Source organism: Schistocerca nitens, chromosome 6 (genome assembly GCF_023898315.1).
Source record: "Schistocerca nitens isolate TAMUIC-IGC-003100 chromosome 6, iqSchNite1.1, whole genome shotgun sequence".
Classification (NCBI taxonomy): Eukaryota; Metazoa; Arthropoda; class Insecta; order Orthoptera; family Acrididae; genus Schistocerca; species Schistocerca nitens.
The window spans coordinates 238,494,196-238,516,106 of record NC_064619.1 but is presented as its reverse complement, the minus strand read 5'-3'; the positions used below and the strand labels follow the sequence as shown (position 1 = coordinate 238,516,106).

The following is a 21,911-nucleotide window of genomic DNA, read 5'->3' as shown; positions in this document are numbered from 1 at the left end:
AAACATGGTTGAAGCAGCAATTGTTAAAAATCTTCACGGTAAATGATAACAGCCGAACAGTTGCAGGATAAAGATTTATTGAAATCATTGGCCACGGATTCGGTATATCTAAATATACCTTCATCAGAAGCAAAAATACACTAAAATCACATCCTTCAGTGGAGATGCATAAAACTATCGTGTCAAAGGCGGCACCAGTAGTTAAAATTAAAATATCACCCCTATCTGTACAACGTAATTATGAAGAGATGGTCGCTGAGAACGTAGCATACTATCTTGTTACATGCTAAGTACTGATAGTATGCTATGCTGTTCATGAATGACACCGCAACAGGTCGAATCGCCAGACTGACGTACAGATTTGCAGTTAGGGCGCGTGGGATAACAGCGAGAGCGCTTCTACGGTAATACTAAATCGCACCCCAGACCATAACTCCAGGTGTAGGTCTAGTGTGTGTCGCACGCGGACAGGTTACTTGCGGACCCTCAACGGGCCTCCTAACCAACACGCGGCCATCACTGGCACCGAGGCAGTAGCAGCTTTCATCAGAATCTCCACCCTGGCCTCCAATAAGCTCTCGCTTTACACCACCGAAGTCGCAAATACGGTGGCCGCTACAAGGCGCCTGGCTCCGAGCCTTCCTCGAATTAATTGATTTGTAACAGTTCGTTATGTCACTGTGGTGCCAAATTCTATTCGCATTGCTGCTCCAGCTGCAGTACGATAACCGCCCAACACTACAGTCTTCACTCTCGGTAATGTAGTGTGGCCAGCCGGAGCCCGGTCATCTTGTAACCGTTCATTCTCGTGACCACAGCTGCCATCAGTCATATACAGTGGCTACATTCCTGCCAATTCTTTCTGCACTTGCTCAGAAGGGGGTGTCCGACTTATGGTAGCCCTACTACGCGACCTCATACAAACTCAGTGAGGTGTTGATAATGACATCCTTGTCTCCTTGAAGACATTCTTGGCTTACATCACCTCACCACTTCCAATATCAAAGATAACTCTCACGTCAGTTACAGCGTGTATTTAAAGCAAACATGATTTGTATTCTGGTAGTAACGCTACTGACGTCACTCTTATGTGACAGATGCGAAGTTTGAACAGACATCATCTTTCAGATGTAGAAAAACTTTCGTTTATGTCACAGAACTCCTACTTGGTGCTGCGATATTTTCCCTTCTGTCTAGTTTCAAATTATGATTTATGCAGTCTGTTACCATTAACTAAGATTCTAAATTAATTTGCTAACTGCGAATTCCTTGGCATAAGCTGTATTTGCTCTAGTTCTAATTCTCAACAATGACATATGAAAATCTGTGGTGGACAGGGACTCGAACCTGGATTTCTCACTTGTCACGAGTGGTCGAGTTAAACTCTTTGGCTGTTCATTCACGCTCCCCGAAAGCGACCCATAGCGCTTAAGGCGAACGCTCGCGATCAGTATGAAATTCGGAATCGAGTCCCGGTCCGACCTAATTTTTATAAGTCGCTGTTGAGTAGTAGGTCTATACCTAATACGCTTATGTCAAGGCATTCTTAGTGAGCCAATTCCTTTCAAAAAATATTTAGTAGAGCTGTAGATAGTAAACAGCCTCTGTTATTACAGAAATGATAGTAAGCATTATCTAATTACCCATATACGCGATTTCATGAACGCAATCCAAGTCTATTTTCCAGACACTATAGACGAGATTACATTGTACACGTATGTGAGGAAGAGTCTTTTATTCGGCATACATGATACAGAGAATTTATACATTTTGAATGCTCTTATGGCTATTATCACCAGACACACCACTGTCAAGGCAAAGTTCAGAGAGAGATTGTCTGAACGATAATGCTACACGACATGCTTTCCAAATGTCTATTTTTTTTCTAAAATTAAGCTCTAGTGATCTGAAACCCTTTTTATAGAGTTACGTTCGAGTGGTCCCCTATCAGTGTGTTAAGGCCGATCGAAATTGATAGGTCGTCGAGTGTACATCTCCCATCTACATCTAAATCTAAATACATGTTCGGCAAGCCACCATAAGGTGCATGGCCGGGGGTAACTTGTACCACTGCTACTCATTCACTATCCTCTACCACTCGCAAATGGAGAGAGGAAAAACAGATTATCTGCAAGCCTCCTTACGAATCTTTATTTCTCTTATCTTATCTTCACGGTCTTCAAGCGAAATCTATCATCTGCAGGATTACAAGCGTTTTGCAGTAGATGCAAATATAGGTTCTCTATATTTTTTAAATAGCGTTTCGCGAAACTGACGTCTTCCCTCAGGGGATTCCCATTTGACTTCATGTAGCATCTCCAAACATACCAATTACAAATTTAACAGACGCCTCTGAACTACTTGCTGCTATTAACTGACAAAAATCTGGACACGACGAAACCTCTGTTTGTGTGCTGCACCTCTTGTGCACAAGGAACAATAATTTTTGACACTTTTCGCCCTTCTGTTACATTATGAAGGAATTAATTTATTATTTCTATATTATTACTTTAACATTACGCTTCTTATGGCTGTAGGTAGCGGTTGTTATACTTTATCAGTAATAATAATAAGTATAATGTTTTGCAGTAGTCATAGCCATCCCGCATGTCTGGCCAGCCAGCAAAGGTTTTGGCCAGTTACATCATACTTGCCACTACTTGTAACCGTCTCACTTGATTTAGAGCCTAAAAACTGTACTTTTACTGTATGAAAGAAACTGAAAACCATCGAAATAGGGGTGTGTTTTCTATGTAGTATGTGTCTCTTACAGCAAGGAAGGGAAAGGGAAATAAATTATTAATACTTAACATAGAATAGAACCTCTGCTCCTGTACATAGAAAGGCTACAGCTTTATCGTTCAGCTACAGCGACCAGTAGCAAATATTTACGTCTTATAGTTTTATGTAGTGTATCTGTATCTTGTATGGAGCACATTGTGCTTATGTGGGAGCGATCTAGGTGGTTGTAAAACAATAAACTGGTAGCCAAAATCGCACGAATTCTTTTTATTCCATCATTACCGGTTTCGGCGAAACTAAAACCGACATCATCGGATCTTAGGACACTTCTGTATCTATTGCCAGCAGAACAGGTTTTGTATCTTCTTAGGCAAGGTCTAGAATATGCACAAGGCCATTTTTCTGAAATATTTCAAGTAATAATTCCTCTTTTGCATGTTCTCAACGTAATCTGCGAAACAAGCGTATTCCATTTCATTTCCGACAGTATAGAGGACACAGACGCCAGCTGCGATTTTCTCTGCACTTTTGTGCTGTTAAGTGTACGTAGCTCTGCGCACTAAAAGCCTATTACCCCACATTGCACTCCACATGAAATGCCCTAAATAACTGCAAGCGCGGCGAACTTGCGACATTCAAACCGTCTCAGTACTGCACGGAAGTGAGAGTTTCCTCCATAGAGATCAGAAAAAATGACAACTTTGCTCGTTTGCAATCTCCAGCGTGAATCACAATAAAAGAGTACACAGATTTTGTGTCGACTCGAAAACCACAGCAGACATAGAGAGAGAGAGAGAGAGAGAGAGAGAGAGAGAGAGAGAGAGAGAGTTAGACAAACTGCGTCACTTGTCGCGAGAGATTTCGCTCTGTTGACGTCCCGCAAACAGCGAAATATCGAATTGCGTTCGAAATATATGCAGCACGGCCCATTAGAGCGATGAAATATTTGGTGCGGTAGGACGCTAAACAACACATGCAAATGAAGTTTGTTGGCATTCCGTGCTTATATCGGATCCCGGAGCGCGACCGTTATGAACGGCTACATTAGCGCATTACGGCGGATCGAGCAAACAGCGGCGCGCGCAACGAACGGCAGGAGCCGGCGCCAGCAACTCTAGCCCATCTCGCTACCGAGTTAGTGCAGTGCCGGTGGCTGCGCCGCCAGGCGTCAGTTTAAGGCTGGCCGCTCGGCAATTGGCCGCTCTGAAAGATTAATCGGCGTGTGATGAGCGTTTTTGAAACACCTGTCACCGGCCATTCAGCCGACCTGAGGTTCCACGCGGCTGTAATAGCGGCGCGGTAATGAGCCGCGATTACCAAATATTGTGCCTCTCCCCCCCGAGGACCGTTTAGCGCCGGCTGCCCCAGAGACAATGGCCAAAAATTGCCCTCATTGTTTCAAATGACTCCTAATTGGAGCTCCGAGCGTTCTGAAATTTTACGATGCTGCACCTGCAATTTGTACGCGGCGCCGCTACGATACTGGATGGATTTACGGCGAACTAAAGCGGAAAACTGAGAGAAACGAGGCGCTGCAAACTTAGGCCAGTGACAGAAATGAATGTTAATGTGCGACAGGAGCAAAAGGGAAGAAGCGGATAAGAGAACCAGTTCCGAGATTTCCGGTCATTCGTGAAAAACGTATGATTTTGCATACTCTACGAATATGAGAACCGCTTACAAAAGGGTAGGACCGATTTTGAGAACAATTCACTATTAACGACAGAATTACTGCTGCAGGAAGACTGAATTTTCAAAAAGACTCATCTGATTGCACAATACAGTACTTTTAATGCGAGAAAACAGAATATGAGATAAATTTTATCTTAAGGGGGGCAGGACGTCAAACGGGTCGACTTGGAGTAGGAGAGGCACCACAGGGCATTTTAATTTCCACTGTGTATACTTTCACAAATAAATTCTTACAACTTTGTCGGAATGACCAGGAAGGATTCAAGATTCACATTCATAGCAATGACAGTTCAAAAACATAACCAAATAATTTTTTTTTACAAGTGAAATTTCATAATTTTTTCACTTACTATTGGCTGCATTTGTTGCTATAGGTACACTTTTCTTCATAAGCAAGAATGATTCTTTTATGAATTTTGCACAGCATACAAACCATACTTACAGGTGTATGAAACTATAGAATTTATTTAATTTATGGAAAAATGAATGAGCTGTTACATTTTATACTTCATGTTTATAAGAAATTCAAATTTTATAATTATTTATCTCAACTGTTACCACAGATTTTAATAGATTTGGAAACTTCTAGAGTTTTGCTTTAAGGAGTTTGTGTTTAACAAGCAGTACAAAATTTGTGGAAGAATCTCTCTTACTAATGAAGAAAAGTGTACCTATAGCAACAAATGAAGCCAATAGTAAGTGAAAAAATTATGAAGCTTCACATGTAAAAAAAAAATTATTTCCTTATGTTTTGAGCTTTTACTGCTACGAGTGTGAATCCTGAATCCTTCCTGGTCATGCTGACAAAGTGTTAAGAATTTATTTGTAAAAGTATAGACAGTGGAATTTAAAATGTCCTGTGGTGTCTCTCCTGCTCCAAGACGGCCCGTTTGGTGACCTATTCCCCTTAAGCCTAGAACTACAAAGTTTTTATTTTCAAAATAATTATTCTTTCTGACGCATGCACGCGCACACACACACAAACACACACGGAGTCACATTTACAAGCCACTGGAAGGATAATATACACGCGGAAGACTGTCGAACTCGTCTTATTCTTTTCCGAGTTTGTCTGAAGCTACTGCATTCACTGCTGTAGCTATGCTGCATCAGCCTTCGACTAAAGTCGCTGGAAAAGAAGGTGCATAAAAGAAATGCGGCTATAATGTAAATTATCATGAAGTAACAGTGCTCAAATGGGCGCTGATTCAAAATTTATTCTTTTTTGTAAAAAAGTCACTGGATGTAAGCCGACTGATTTGCTGAGTCGTTTCGATCCTAATCATCATCAGAAAATCTGAAAGGGTTATAGAGAACAGATGAGTAGTATAGCGGAGTTGGTTAATATACAAGCAAATACAAACAAGTAGAAATGCAAAATCAGAGTGCACAACAACCACATACTACTGCGTCGGATAAAATTTCATACGATCAGTATTGTGTCGTGTCGATGTTACACGTTCCAAGACGTTACTGACTAGTACAAGGCGTTACAGAGGTCGATGATAACAAAAAGGTCACCATGTGGCACAGGTATGGCATGTCGAAGCGTTAAACACAAACGCAAATGTTCATACGTAAATATAAAGGGTGATAATTATTGAACTACCTGAATAAAAAGTAAATTAGTTTCAAACTACGGCGTGCACACACTTTATTCAACATGTAAACGTCACTACAGATATTCGGATTTAGGTTATGACATGCTTGATATGCTTGCAGCCACTGGCGATGATGTGGCGGAAACGAATAGCGAAATTCTGCTTGATCCGCTGAAGTGTCGGAACATCGATGCTGCCGATGACCTCCTGAATGGCTGTTTTCAGCTCAGTAATGGCTTTGGGGCAATTGCTGTACACCTTATTTTTAACATAGCCCCACAAAACGGATTCTCATGAGTTCAGAATATGGAAGCCAATCGAGGCCGCTGCCAGTGGCCTCTGCGTACCAAATAGTCAGAATGCGGTACCAAAGTGCTCCTCCAGGACATCAGACACTCCGTCTTGAGACGGGCGGTGGTATGTCATCTCATTATACACGCTCCTCTCAGAGTTAATAGGCTGGTATCTAAAATAGTGGTGGAGGAAAGAAATCACTTGGATACATATATAGATGGGTGTGCCATTTAATTAAAGTGAGATTGGTGGGAACCACGTCATGGTCCCAAAATTATGATTACGGGATATTTGAATTTTGATGGAGCATGATAATCTGAATTCATATTAGCCAGCACCGGCCGCGAGAAAGCATTGTCAGCATGAAGGCTTAGGTGCTCGTAAAGCACTCCAGTCATCTTGGCGGGAGCTCAGACTTCGGTGTCTGGAAGTCCGGAAATCTAGCATCGTAACAGTGAGAAAACATAAAAATATGACGAAGTTTGTAGGGACGGACTTCCCTCAGGTATGATCTGGTGAAGCAGCCCAAGAAAATGCAGCAAGGAAAAGGAAAACCTGTCCATCATAAAATTACAGATTGTCAGAGGAAGGAGATAGGAGAAATGCGCCTATATGAGAATGTCTCCGCTGGAGGCACAGAGTTAATCCATTAGAATAAGACAAGCGTTAATATTCCTCAAGTGGATTGTAAGTGTCGGTCCAGCACAGAAATGTTGGCAGTGGACATGGGAAGCCATTGTTCAGAGAAAATGCAGCTGGTGTTCAAAGAGATCGGACGTACAGTGAAAGTAAGCCTCACCTGTAAGGGATATTAAGCTTTGTCTTTGCTCATACAGAGTTAACAATACCTAATCAAATATAGTTACATAGGCAGTGGATTTTATTAGTATTGACAAAGTTTAATTTGATTTATTAGTACATATACGGAATCAGATAATGATAGGTAATGAGCAAAGCTTATTGTGTGATACGTCGTCATTCCAACTCATGTGCCGGCCGGAGTGGCCGTGAGGTTCTAGGCGCTACAGTCTGGAACCACGGGACCGCTACGGTCGCAGTTTCGAGTCCTGCCTCGGGCATGAATGTGTGTGATGTCCTTAGGTCAGTTAGGTTTAAGTAGTTCCAAGTTCTAGGGGACTGATGACCTCAGAAGTTGAGTCCCTTAGCGCTCTGAGCCATTTGAACCAACTCATGTCGGTAAGTGGGATGATATGTCCTCTCCAGTTGTTTACCGCTGCAGAGTTGTGATTGTATTGTCGGTGATGAATTCATGGTCGTGACGGCAGGATTAGATACTTTTAATGTCTTGGAGAACATCATACTAAAACTGCCACCAAAAGCCTAAACTGTCCTCGCATTCTGGTTTTAAGTCCCACCTGTCAGAGAGCGTAAAACATATGCCGCACTCTATAGCAGTGTTGTGGCAGCTCAGATTTACAAATTAATACGCCAGTAATCATCTTGTGGTGTTGCAGTTCTTCTTATGTCCGTGCTTGCTATGAAAATAGGACGAGGAAATCCGCCTAATGCGAGACACCTATTCAGTTTCGTTTCACCCAGACATGTTTCAGCACTTCTTGTACTATCTTCAGTGGTCTCTTTTAATTTTCTTACAGTAAAATTGTTGTTACGTATTAACATTTACAGAAACTTTTGGTACAAAATATTTACAATTGTGAATGAATAAATGTTGTGAAATAATATTCATAATTTGTTTACGGTTGATAGTTGATACGTATTAACGATCTGATGCACTTTATGCTGTTTATCACATTATGTCTAAAGTTCTAGTTTAATGGGTAAAAGAGTGAATGTGTGCGTTAATTTATAAACCTTACATGAAGCTATTGTGTATTTATGTTGGTAGCTAGTCTGTTTCACAATCTACGACTTGTCATCTGCAAACAGCAAAACGTAATTTTTATTTTTCTGTTTATTATGCATCTAGGAACGGAAATGAGTGCATATAACGTTTTTTTGTGTAACTTACGGCTTTGACGTTGCGGTGTTTTCTCATATGTTTTGTCGAGGTGAATACGCTGATTTCTGTGACTTATGATCGTTTGACAACGCTCTTTCTACGAATTTTCAAACATGGGCAGAGTTATCGCCGCCATTACGAGTTGTAGCTGTTGCGCGCCTCACCCAGACAAACATGCCACGAAACAAATGAATACTAGACAGCCGTTATTTATTTTCTATTTCGTCTCATTATTTTTTGCAGTGATGAGGTGGACTTCATACTTCTGTGGTATAATAATTCTTTCTCAATTTTCTGAATTCAAATAAGTGATGTGCAAAAAGAGGTACACAGTTTTTTGATCCTCCTGACAAGTATGAGGTTTGGCACTAAGAAGGTTTTCCACTTCCGCTCTTCATACAGTTTTATGAAATGGAACGAGTCTTTTTTAAACACTCGACACAAGATGAAGCGAACCCATTGAAGGGGAGTAATGGGAACAGACTATTGTGTCACATCATCACACATCCTTTCCTTGTTCTCATGCTTTAGGCGTCGATTTTATTTCCAGGTAGGAAGAGTGATCCGTTGTGTAAGTGCTGGAGTTTTTCAGTCAATTTCTTGTGCTCTGGTAATGCGGATGAAGCACATGAGTCACATGGGAAAGTATGGGAAGGGATATCCATTTATGGCATTTTACGTACAAACATGAGAAGAAAGAGGGAAAATTAATGGCCAATGAGATTACTGAACACAGGTCACACAGCCTCGAATAGGAAAAAGATGAGGAAAGAAACTAGTCGCTTGTCAGGGACTCGGTTCGAGTATTTCCGTTAATAGATTAACAGCAAATTACCGACATCTTACCCGTCTCCTAACCGGAGTTGACGCACGCTCCTGTGGTGGCGCTGAGCTGCAAGGCAGTCGTTTCGAATCCTGCAGCTGTAAGAAATTTCCGCCGGCAATATTTGACCGGCACGAAGAGGAGAACGAATGACACACAGCTGCTAATCACCGGTCTCTGCGCCAGTACCATAGATAACATTCTAAACCTTCTCGCAGTTTCTCAGGGAGTGAGGGCATACGACACTCTTGATGTGACCCGTCTGTTGGACGGAAAAATTACTCTCGGCAGCCATCTTGATACCATTCTAGATGAGCAGGCTGTGTGCCAGCACTGGGACTCACTTCCTCCTTTCTCTCATCATCATACAACACAAATAGGATATCACACACCAGAAAAACCGGTAACAGTCACCAACACTCAACAGATATACTTTTGACCCAACTCACACTCTGCTAGGAAGAAGAACCCTCATGATCAGGCTCAGCATCTTCCAGCCACAAACGCAATACCATTCTTTACGGACACGTAAAGCTAGGTGGCCGCCCGGAATTTGAACCTCTGTCTCTCCGCCGAATACCAGTACAATCCCTTAAAGCATGTTCCACCAGGGTTGATTACAGCTACACGAAATCTCATAGAAACCTTAATCGACATCATATAATAGGATAATTTTCCTTAGTTTCTGATATAAAGTGACACCATTCAAAACACGTAAGTCTACTGAGTGTATGTGAATAGTGCATACAGAAGTCAGACAGATAAAATCCACTGATAAGAGAAGGACCCACGTATTTAATAACAGGGATACTGTGTGAGATATCCACTTTCACAGCCCAGCTTCCTAACGTTCGTTTATGTGTAACGCTCATTCCGGAAATACTCTGTTCGAATTGTAACTGCGCTAGCAATTTTCATCCGTTATCTTCTCACTAATTCATCATTTATGTATAATTCCACTCTTGTATTAAAGTTTCCTGCTGTTATTACTTCTGGTGGTTTTAACTTGGTTGAGTTGGTAGTGTAATGTATTATTTCCACTTGTAAGAAGGGGAACATATTAGATACTAACTGCTACAGAGGCATTAGTGTGAACTGCTTCTTTGGCAAAATTACGTATGAGAAAATGTGGCTGAATGTTGGCCACCATACTGGGGAAGAATAGATCCTATACAGGTACGCTCTTCATTTTACAATAGTTGATGGAGAAATTTATAACAGTAGGGAAGTAGTAACACATTGCCTTTGTAGATCTAGCAAAACATTGTAACACTGTTTCTAGAGAAAAGTATAGGCACTATGTGCAGAGATAATAAGGTATAGATTAAAAGAGGGTCAAAATTAGCAGAACTTATTCATACCACAAAAGGACTGAGACGACGTTCTAGTCTGTCACTCATCTTGTTCAATTTGTACACAGAAATGGATTTCCAAAGATAAAAACAACAGTTGTGGAGGAATGAGAATTATACCTAATGATGTACAGATGTTTTCGTTATGTTTCACCATGTGAAGTGGCGCAGTGGTTAGCACGCTGGACTCCTTTCGGGAGGACGACGGTTCAAACTCGGATCTAGCCATCCAGATTTAGGTTTTCCGTGATTTTCCTAAATCGTTCCTGCAAATGCTGGGATGGATCCTCTGAAAGGGTGTAACGCCGGAAATGCATATACTCCTATTTCCATCTCTTGTACTATAAATTTTTTCCTTATTTTGTTACCTGAATATATGTCATTTCTGTGCCTTAATATATTGTAATTGTTTTACTATTTTTGTATATATATATATATATATATATATATATATATATATATATATATATATATATATATATATATATATGCATGTATGTCGATGTATAATTGGTTTGTTTTGTAAATACTACACTCCTGGAAATGGAAAAAAGAACACATTGACACCGGTGTGTCAGACCCACCATATTTGCTCCGGACACTGCGAGAGGGCTGTACAAGCAATGATCACACGCACGGCACAGCGGACACACCAGGAACCGCGGTGTTGGCCGTCGAATGGCGCTAGCTGCGCAGCATTTGTGCACCGCCGCCGTCAGTGTCAGCCAGTTTGCCGTGGCATACGGAGCTCCATCGCAGTCTTTAACACTGGTAGCATGCCGCGACAGCGTGAACGTGAACCGTATGTGCAGTTGACGGACGTTGAGCGAGGGCGTATAGTGGGCATGCGGGAGGCCGGGTGGACGTACCGCCGAATTGCTCAACACGTGGGGCGAGAGGTCTCCACAGTACATCGATGTTGTCGCCAGTGGTCGGCGGAAGGTGCACGTGCCCGTCGACCTGGGATCGGACCGCAGCGACGCACGGATGCACGCCAAGACCGTAGGATCCTACGCAGTGCCGTAGGGGACCGCACCGCCACTTCCCAGCAAATTAGGGACACTGTTGCTCCTGGGGTATCGGCGAGGACCATTCGCAACCGTCTCCATGAAGCTGGGCTACGGTCCCGCACACCATTAGGCCGTCTTCCGCTCACGCCCCAACATCGTGCAGCCCGCCTCCAGTGGTGTCGCGACAGGCGTGAATGGAGGGACGAATGGAGACGTGTCGTCTTCAGCGATGAGAGTCGCTTCTGCCTTGGTGCCAATGATGGTCGTATGCGTGTTTGGCGCCGTGCAGGTGAGCGCCACAATCAGCACTGCATACGACCGAGGCACACAGGGCCAACACCCGGCATCATGGTGTGGGGAGCGATCTCCTACACTGGCCGTACACCACTGGTGATCGTCGAGGGGACACTGAATAGTGCACGGTACATCCAAACCGTCATCTAACCCATCGTTCTACCATTCCTAGACCGGCAAGGGAACTTGCTGTTCCAACAGGACAATGCACGTCCGCATGTATCCCGTGCCACCCAACGTGCTCTAGAAGGTGTAAGTCAACTACCCTGGCCAGCAAGATCTCCGGATCTGTCCCCCACTGAGCATGTTTGGGACTGGATGAAGCGTCGTCTCACGCGGTCTGCACGTCCAGCACGAACGCTGGTCCAACTGAGGCGCCAGGTGGAAATGGCATGGCAAGCCGTTCCACAGGACTACATCCAGCATCTCTACGATCGTCTCCATGGGAGAATAGCAGCCTGCATTGCTGCGAAAGGTGGATATACACTGTACTAGTGCCGACATTGTGCATGCTCTGTTGCCTGTGTCTATGTGCCTGTGGTTCTGTCAGTGTGATCATGTGATGTATCTGACCCCAGGAATGTGTCAATAAAGTTTCCCCTTCCTGGGACAATGAATTCACGGCGTTCTTATTTCAATTTCCAGGAGTGTATTTGTATTTTTACGCTGGGTCTTGCGTAGGGAAAACTATGCTATCGAACGAATACATCGATAGGTCGTGTGGAGAACCAAAGTGTTTAGGATCTTTGGTAGTGTGAACTCGGCTGCGTGGAGCGCGGGCAGAGCAGGGGAGTCTGGCTCGAGGAGGGCGGTGGAGCAGGTGTTCTGAGTGACGCTCCCGCGAGTTGCCGCGCTTTCGGGATTTGGCAGCAAGTAATTGCGCTCGACTTGCTATGATAGTTTCCGGCACGGGGTTGCGGACGGGAAGCATTAACTGCCGCACATCAAGAGCCCGTTTCGGCTGGAGACCGTGTCGAGAAGAAGGCGCGCCAACATCCAGCTTCTGCAACAGCGACGGCCGACAATGAGTGACTGTCGCCACCTCCTCGATCGACGACTTCAAACCTTCAATCAACCAACAAGGAAGACTGGTAGCACGTAAAGTTTTAGAACTGTATGGCAGACCTCAGCTTTTCTAACTGTTAAATTTTTCTCACTAAATTACAGCAACGTAGCATGAACCTTTGTTGCTCATTGTCCCAATTGCATTACCAATCAGGGTCCCTTCCTTTTCCGAAATGAACCCGTGTGTCGTTGAAATTCAAACGCCAGCATTAAAGTAATATCATTCGATTTCACTGCTTTAATTTCGAAGTTCAGTTAAGATATTCATAGCTGGCTACAATATTTAGATTACACAAGCACAAATTAAGAGTGCGAGTTTTGTTACCGTATTTTAGCTTACCTGTGACTGCAGCTCAGCTTGGTACGTACTAAATTTCACTATTGTTAGTTGTTCAGAATCATTTAATTCAAGTTCAAAGTTAAATCTCTTATTTCTAAATTCCGTAAATTCAAGTAGCTTTTGAAATGATTGTTGAGGTACCCCAAGACTAACCGTATTTTACTGAATTTCGATGTGCTTCAGAAACAAAGCTCACTATTAATTTCAGTCACTAAATTAACTTTCAATTTTCCGGTTTTATTAATTCTTTTGCTAAATTAAGTCAGAGTGTAGCGAAATTTATTACTTCTGACAAACTTTCAGTTTTCACACTACACGTGTCAACCTTCAGTTGCCACGCTTCTAGTGCTAATTATATGTGTAATAACCCTTTTTTTTCAGTTGCTATAGTAATTGTCCATAGGACTGGCGACGGTAATTTCCCCCAAATCTCAAATATCTAATTACCGCTAGTTAATTGTTAACGTAACGGCCGCACATTTATTTTCTTTATTAACTTTACCCCTTTTCAAAATTAATTTCCACCAGTTTCATTTGCATTTTTCCTTTCATTTAGATGTAACCCTTTCCTCCCTCTTTACCGACAAATTAACCTCGGTGACGATTGATTTTCCCAAATTCCCATTAGGTACACGCGGTTTAATTTTTCACTGTCATTAAGGTCGATAAGAGAGGAGGAGGTTACAAGGGCATGGCCGATTTCCTTCCCAATCCTTGACACAATCTGAGAGGTTAAACCCAGCCTCCCCTATCCCCTCCTTCCTTCCGTCAGGTTTCGCTGATGTTGAAGCCATTCTAGCACGATGTTGAGTTTATGATACGACTTTTATGTCAGGAATATATATATCTCTGTTAGCAAATAGTGACACTAGATTTGAAGCATCCATCAATGACGGAGCAGTGAGAGCTGTCGATTTTTAATTTTCTCTCAAATGAATGAGAGAAAATGAAACACTGGTACATAAAATTGAAGAAAATCGTTTAAATGATATGGTATTTATTGAGAACGTCAGATCATCGGTGGTCACAGAAAATTTTTGAATGGAGATTACGTGACAGAAGTAAACGACATCATCAACGAAAGAGTGGAGCATCGCGGTGTACGCAACAAAAACCTCAATGAAAAGGCTTGGCAGAAGATAACAGAAATGCAAGAAAACGTTTTTATGAGTTGATCTTTGTCTTATTATTCCTGTACTATTGTTGTTGTTGTGTGGTCTTCACTCCAGAGACTGATTTGCTGCAGCTCTCCTTGCTACACTATCATGTGCAAGCCTCTTCATCTCCCAGTACCTACTGCAACCTACATCCCTCTGAATCTGTTTAGTTTATTCATCTCTTGGTCTCCCTCTACGATTTATACCATCTACGCTGCTCTCCAATACTAAATTGGTGATCCCTTGATGCCTCATAATATGTCCTACCAAACGATCCCTTCTTCTAGTCAAGTTGTGCCACAAATTTCTATTCTCCCCAATTCTATTCAATACCTCCTCATTAGTTATGTGACCTACCCATCTAATCTTCAGCATCCTTCTGTAGCACCACATTTCGAAAGCTTCTATTCTTTTTTCGTCTAAACTATTTATCGTCCACGTTTCACTTCCATACATGGCAACACTCCATACAAATACCTTCCGAAAAGACTTCCTGACACTTAAATCTATACTCGATGTTAACAAATTTCTCTTCTTCAGAAACGATTTCCTTGCCATTGCCAGTCTACATTTTATATCTTCTCTACTTCGACAATCATCAGTTATTTTGCTCCCCAAAAAGCAAAACTCCTTTACTACTTTAAGTGTCTCATTTCCTAATCTAATCCCCTCAGCATCACCCGATTTAATGTGACTACATTCAATTATCCTCGTTTTGCTTTTGTTGATGTTCATCTTATATCCTCCTTTCAAGACACTGTCCATTCCGTTCAACTGCTCTTCCAAGTCCTTTGTTGTCTCTGACAGAATTACAATGTCATCAGTGAACCTCAAAGTTTTTATTTCTTCTCCATGGAATTTAATACCTACTCCGAATTTTTCTTTCGTTTCCTTTACTGCTTGCTCAATATACAGATTGAATAACATCGGGGAGAGGCTACAACCCTGTCTCACTCCCTTCCCAACCACTGCTTCCCTTTCATGCCCCTCGACTCTTATAACTGCCATCTGGTTTCTGTACAAATTTTAAATAGCCTTTCGCTCCCTGTATTTTACCCCTGCCACCTGTATTATTATTATTATTATTATTATTATTATTATTATTAATTTTGTTCCCATTATTTGCCCTGAATGAATGGCGAAGAGGGTGTTGAAATCACTAAACGGTGCAACATCGTTGTTTAAATTCCGAAAGCTCTCTATAGTGTCTCAAACAGATGACGCTGGTAACAGCGATCCTTTCACAGGATGGGGACGTTAAGCTCGGCGAACCCCTTGGAGATAATCACGAGGAGCAGGCTGTATGCTAGCACTGAATTTCACGATCGCCTCCTCACTCCCTCCCTCCCTCCCCCTCCCCCCCCCCTCTCTCTCTCTCTCTCTCTCTCTCTCTCTCTCTCTCTCATGGATATCGGCAACACATACACGACATTGCACTCAACACGCTCTCATCTCAGACATCATCATGAAAAATTATACTTGGTTCACGAAAGTTAAACTTCGCAAGGGAATGATGCTCAGTGGCTCCAAATAGCGAAGACTGGGAACCCGTAAGGGCTTTTCGAGCCAACAGTTCAACGCGACACTGCTTTTCTCTAATAGAAGATGTACTTTCTCCTACACTATTCTGGGGGGGGGGGGGGGGGAGGGGAGTCAGAAAGGGCTGCGAAAACTGATCAGAGATACCATCGCGAAGCAGAAATGAATGATGAACCTTCCCTTTTCGTATTTTCAGAAAGCACAAATGTATCTGTAGAGAGCTTCTAGAACAGTAGAGATATTTCGTCACAGAACTACTCTGACACACGAAATGACACTGTCCTCTGTAACATGTACTAAATATCAGTCTCCATCTATACTTAGCAAGCCAAATTATGGTGTGTGGCTGAGGGTACTTTGTGTACCATTGTAACTTCCCACATTTCCTGTTCCAGTCGCAGATGGTGCGCGGCAAGGACGGTTGTTGGTAAGCTTTCGAATCAGCTCTAATCTCTCACATTTCACCTTCATGATCTTATCGCGAGATACACGTAGGAACAAGCGGCTTCTCGTTTCTCCTTCAAGCAGTTCGGAACTCGGTAATCGCAACCTCTGAGTGGTTTTGAGTATTGCTAAATGCCGGGTCAAAATTAATACGCCGGCCGCGGTGGCCGTGCGGTTCTGGCGCTGCAGTCCGGAACCGCGGGACTGCTACGGTCGCAGGTTCGAATCCTGCCTCGGGCATGGGTGTGTGTGATGTCCTTAGGTTAGTTAGGTTTAAGTAGTTCTAAGTTCTAGGGGACTTATGACCTAAGATGTTGAGTCCCATAGTGCTCAGAGCCATTTTTTGAAAATTAATACTGGTTTCTGTGTTACCGGCAGCAGCAGGTGTCCCCAGGACAGTACGTACGATTCTTCCCCAATTCAGACATACCAAGAATTTCTACAGCATATCGGTGATTATTATGAAATACTGTCAGTCTGCACCTGCGGTTAAAATAGCGAAAATGCCATTGAACGAACAGGTATAATCAATAAAATTTCTTGAGGTGTCTAGTGAAGAGAAAGAAAGAATGGGCGAAGGCAGAAAAAAAAAAAGAAACCGAGAAAGCTCCACAAATTCAAAAGAGAGGAAGCAGCCTGTCTGATGTAGGAGTGACCATCCTGGTACTCAAGTGAAGTGGTTTTGGAAAATAGCGGTAAACGCAAATAATATCTGCGGATGGACGTAGGGACTCAGTATCTCATTATTACGGCACGCTGCTCTGTAGCTGTCCTGAGACCCTTTCGTCGAACCGACGGATTTCACTGGCCGAGGCACGAACAGGTCGCAAGCCAGTCTCATTAGCATTAAGGAGAGAGCCATCGTTAGAACAAGACTGACTTCTTCCACCGGAGCACTAACAACCCAAGTTTCTGGGCTGCTAACGATTTGACTAATTATTACAGAAGAACGGTCTCACTCCACTTTCTGACAAAACTTTTATTAGGAGGAAACATCCCTGACGGCAGACATCTCTTGTGAAATTCGGAAAATTTGTCATGTTTTGTTTTTTGAGATGTAGATACGTCCAGTTCTGTTTCCTGTCCAATTTACTACGAAAACGTCAAGAATTTCAGCAAATTGTGTGGTCAATTTTGAGTGAAATTATGTACGCTGTACGCTACACAATTGTTTCAGTCAAAAATGCATGTGTTATTTAGAACTTTTTACAATTCAGAGTGCCCTCATATCCTTCCGTATCGTGAATCTTGGAGAGTACATGGTGTACCTGTATAGTTACCCCATCACTTAATACCCCATTTTCGGATATTCACTTCTTCTTTTTTCGCTCGAGGTTAACAAGCGGATTTTACGAGAGAGTGTGTTTCTAGGCTCCTCTCGAAAAGCTGTGTTCTGAATTTTATGCGTCATTATTTTCTTGATACTCATCCTCTTTATTTGCGTCAGCAGTAGAATTTGCTTAACGTACGTGTGTCAATGACATCTCAGGTAAAAGAAACTCGAATAGAGTACTGGTGTCTCGTATGGACGTAACTGGATTTGGCGTGCAAGTGTTGTAAAAATTATCAAGATAATAACACCCACTAACGTTTCATTGCTCACCCGTAGAGACCGAATTTAAGAAGGGAACGTAACGAACTCGGCACAACGAATACAACAAATGTAACAAATGTGAACAATTTCATAATAAGCGAGAAAATCCCACTGAATGTGTCACAGAATTGGTAAAATAGTTAGGATTAACATTAACAAAACTTATTTTCGCCTAAGCTGGATCCAGCATCGAACATATTTTACTTTCGGTGACTGAAAGCGTGCACTGAAGGACAGTACTTTCATTTCTATTATTAATAAAATGGTTCAAATGGCTCTGAGCACTATGCAACTTAACTTCTGAGGTCATCAGTCGCCTGGAACTTAGAACTAATTAAACCTAACTAACCTAAGGACATCACACACATCCATGCCCGAGGCAGGATTCGAACCTGCGACCGTAGCGGTCGCTGGGCTCCAGACTGTAGCGCCTAGAACCGCACGGCCAATCCTGCCGGCTCTATTATTAATAGTTTCATTTTTGCTACTCTGGTCGTATGTTATTTGAGGTGTAAAAATAGGGCGCCTTTCCTTGCAAGTTGTATGTGACACTCGTGCGGTAGCGTTCTCGCTTCCCACGCCCGGGTTCCCGGGTTCGATTCCCGGCGGGGTCAGGGATTTTCTCTGCCTCGTGATGGCTGGGTGTTGTGTGCTGTCCTTAGGTTAGTTAGGTTTAAGTAGTTCTAAGTTCTAGGGGACTTATGACCACAGCAGTTGAGTCCCATAGTGCTCAGAGCCATTTTGAACCATTTTGTATGTGACACTGTCTTTGCCAGAATCTATTTCAGTTAAATAAATTTTGGTATGTTGCTGTTCCATGATATAAATAAATGCTGCCACGTTTCGGCTATGTTACAGGCAGCCTTCATTAGGACAACTAGTTGTGACGTACCCCTCCAGCTGTGTATCCCTGTTAAGTAAAACGACACGGACGTCTTTGACGCCCCTAGGGTAACTGGAAGACAAGAGAAGTGATGAACGAGATTACTTGATTAATGCGGAGAATTTCCGATATTAATTTCAAGTGATCATCGTTGACGGCCCAAACGTAGTATTCCTAGCGTTTATCCAAACAGATATTTATCAGCGGAAGGTATAGGATAGAGGCCACACAAGATAGCACGCTGGTTAGACTACATGAACCGTGAGGAGTGGGGCGGGGGGCTCTGGCTTTGCGGGCTGCCTGACACACAGGCCAAGGGCCCTGCCACACCTGTGAAGCACACATGTCTTGCATCGTTGTTGTTGTTGTTGCGGTCTTCAGTCCTGAGACTGGTTTGATGCAGCTCTCCATGCTACTCTATCCTGTGCAAGCTTCTTCATCTCCCAGTACTTACTGCAACCTACATCCTTCTGATTGTGCTTAGTGTATTCATCTCTTGGTATCCCTCTACGATTTTTACCTTCCACGCTGCCCTCCAATACTAAACTGGTGATCCTTTTATGCCTCAGAACATGTCCTACCAACCGATCCCTTCTTCTAGTCAAGTTGTGCCACAAGCACCTCTTCTCCCCAATTCTATTCAATACCTCCTCATTAGTTATGTGCTCTACCCATCTAATCTTCAGCATTCTTCTGTAGCACCACATTTCGAAAGCTTCCATTCTCTTCTTGTCTAAACTATTTATCGTTAAACTATTTATCGTCCATGTTTCACTTCCATACATGGCTACACTCCATACAAATACTTTCAGAAACGACTTCCTGACACTTAAATCAATACTCGATGTTAACAAATTTCTCTTCTTCAGAAACGCTTTCCTTGCTATTGCCAGTCTACACTTTATATCCTTTCTACTTCGACCATCATCAGTTATTTTGCTCCCTAAATAGCAAAACTCCTTTACTACTGTAAGTGTCTCATTTCCTACTCTAATTCCCTCAGCATCACCCGAATTAATTCGACTACATTCCATTATCCTCGTTTTGCTTTTGTTGATGTTCATCTTATATCCTCCTTTCAAGACACTGTCCATTCCGTTCAACTGCTCTTCCAGGTCCTTTGCTCTCCCTGACAGAATTACAATGTCATCGGCAAACCTCAAAGTTTTTATTTCTTCTCCATGGATTTTAATACCTACTCCGAATTTTTCTTTTGTTTCCTTCACTGCTTGCTCAATATACAGATTGAACAACATCGGGGAGAGACTACAACCCTGTCTCACTCCCTTCCCAACCACTGCTTCCTTTTCATACCCCTCGACCCTTATAACTGCCATCTGGTTTCTGTACAAATTGTGAATAGCCTTTCGCTCCCCGTATTTTACCCCTGCCACCTTCAGAATTTGAAAGAGAGTATTCCAGTCAACATTGTCAAAAGCTTTCTCTAAGTCTACAAATGCTAGAAACGTAGGTTTGCCTTTCCTTAATCTAGCTTCTAAGATAAGTCGTAGGGTCAGTATTGCCTCGCGTCTTCCTATATTTCTACGGAATCCAAACTGATAATCCGTAAACATACAATCCAAATATCACAGTAAACAATGATTAATTCAATAGTATCTGAACACATTTTACATCCCTAACAGCTCTACCGCGAGGTGAACGAAGAAGCCAGTAGGACAAGGGGGCATAGCTGAACCTTGAAACACTTGTCAGACTTACGCCTATAGCCAACACTGACAGAAAAAATCGCAATACCAAAAAATAATTAATGTAGAGTAATGAAATTTCGGGAATACATTTATTTAGGTAACGTATTTAAGTGATTAACAACGCAACATCACAGATTAACGTAAGCGCAAGGTAAGTCAACGCAAATCTGAAATGCTGGTACATCAACGATCAGTATAGCCGCCAGAATGTTGAATACAAGCATGCAAACGTGCACGTATTCTATTGTGCAGGTAGCAGATGACAGTTCGTTGGATGGATTTCCATGCCTGTTGCACTTCGTCTGCCAATACGTGGACGGTTAATGCTATTTGTAGATGACTGGAGTCGTCTTCCGATGATATCCCATACGTGCTCGATTGGAGACGGATCTCGTGACCCAGCAGGCCAAGGCAACACGTCGTCGCTTTATAGAGCACATTGGGTTACAAAATCGGTATGTGGGCGAGTGTTATCCTGCTGGAAAACACCACCTTGAATCCTGTTCAGAGTGATAGCACGACACGTCGAGCCACAAGACTGACGAACAAATTTGCAACCAGAGTGCGTGGGATAACCACGGGAATGCTCCTGTTGTCATACGAAATCGCATCGCGGACCACAACGTCAAGTCCAGCGTGTCTAGCATCGTTGTAAACAATTTATTATGGCAACAAGCAGGCACTGACAGCATCAAGGCAACGTCGAGGAAAGTCAGCATATTTCGCCGACTCGGTGATGTAAACCAATAAAAATTAAAATCAAATTCTTCCAGCAGTAACCAACTGATACTTCTCCCCCTTTATCCTGCCAGCTTGTTAGCAAGCTGGATGTCGAGAAACGACTATCGTGTGGCAACTTCAGGGATAGCACACATATAGCTGTACCGACATTTAGCAAGTAGTCACCATGATGGAAGCTATGGGTAACAGAGGCCGTAATGTTAGTTTTATCTGGATCATGATACCGGCACAAACACAATAGAATTTCAGAGAAATAATAGTGATCAGTGTCTGAGAGTGTGTCGACAGAGTTCTGGCTCACGCTGCATGCCCTTCACGAGATTTGGACCAATTGTGGATCTTGATCCTCTTATATATACGCAGCATATACAGAGTAACAGCAGTCTCAGGTCGACTCAATGGGAGAACATTCAAAATAAATCGAGCCAGACTATTCTTCGGACATTGTTCTCAAGTTAGTAGAACAATAAAATATTGGCTCAAACACATACAGTATGTTATAAAAAGTAACCGTACAACCCCCAAAAATATACATTTTTCATGTAAGGTTCTTTGTGCTGCCACCTACTGCCTGGTATTCCATACCAGCGACCTCAGTATTCATTAGACATACTGAGAGAGCAGAATGGGGAGCTCCGCGGAAATCACGG

The 21,911-nt window shown here is 42.7% G+C and overlaps 1 protein-coding gene across 1 annotated transcript in view; it reads right to left on the bottom strand.

Moving 5' to 3' along the window:
• Window positions 1-21,911, bottom strand: part of LOC126262820 (uncharacterized) — an 817,803-nt gene that overhangs the window by 97,973 nt on the left and 697,919 nt on the right. The gene's annotated exons all lie outside the window — the stretch shown is intronic.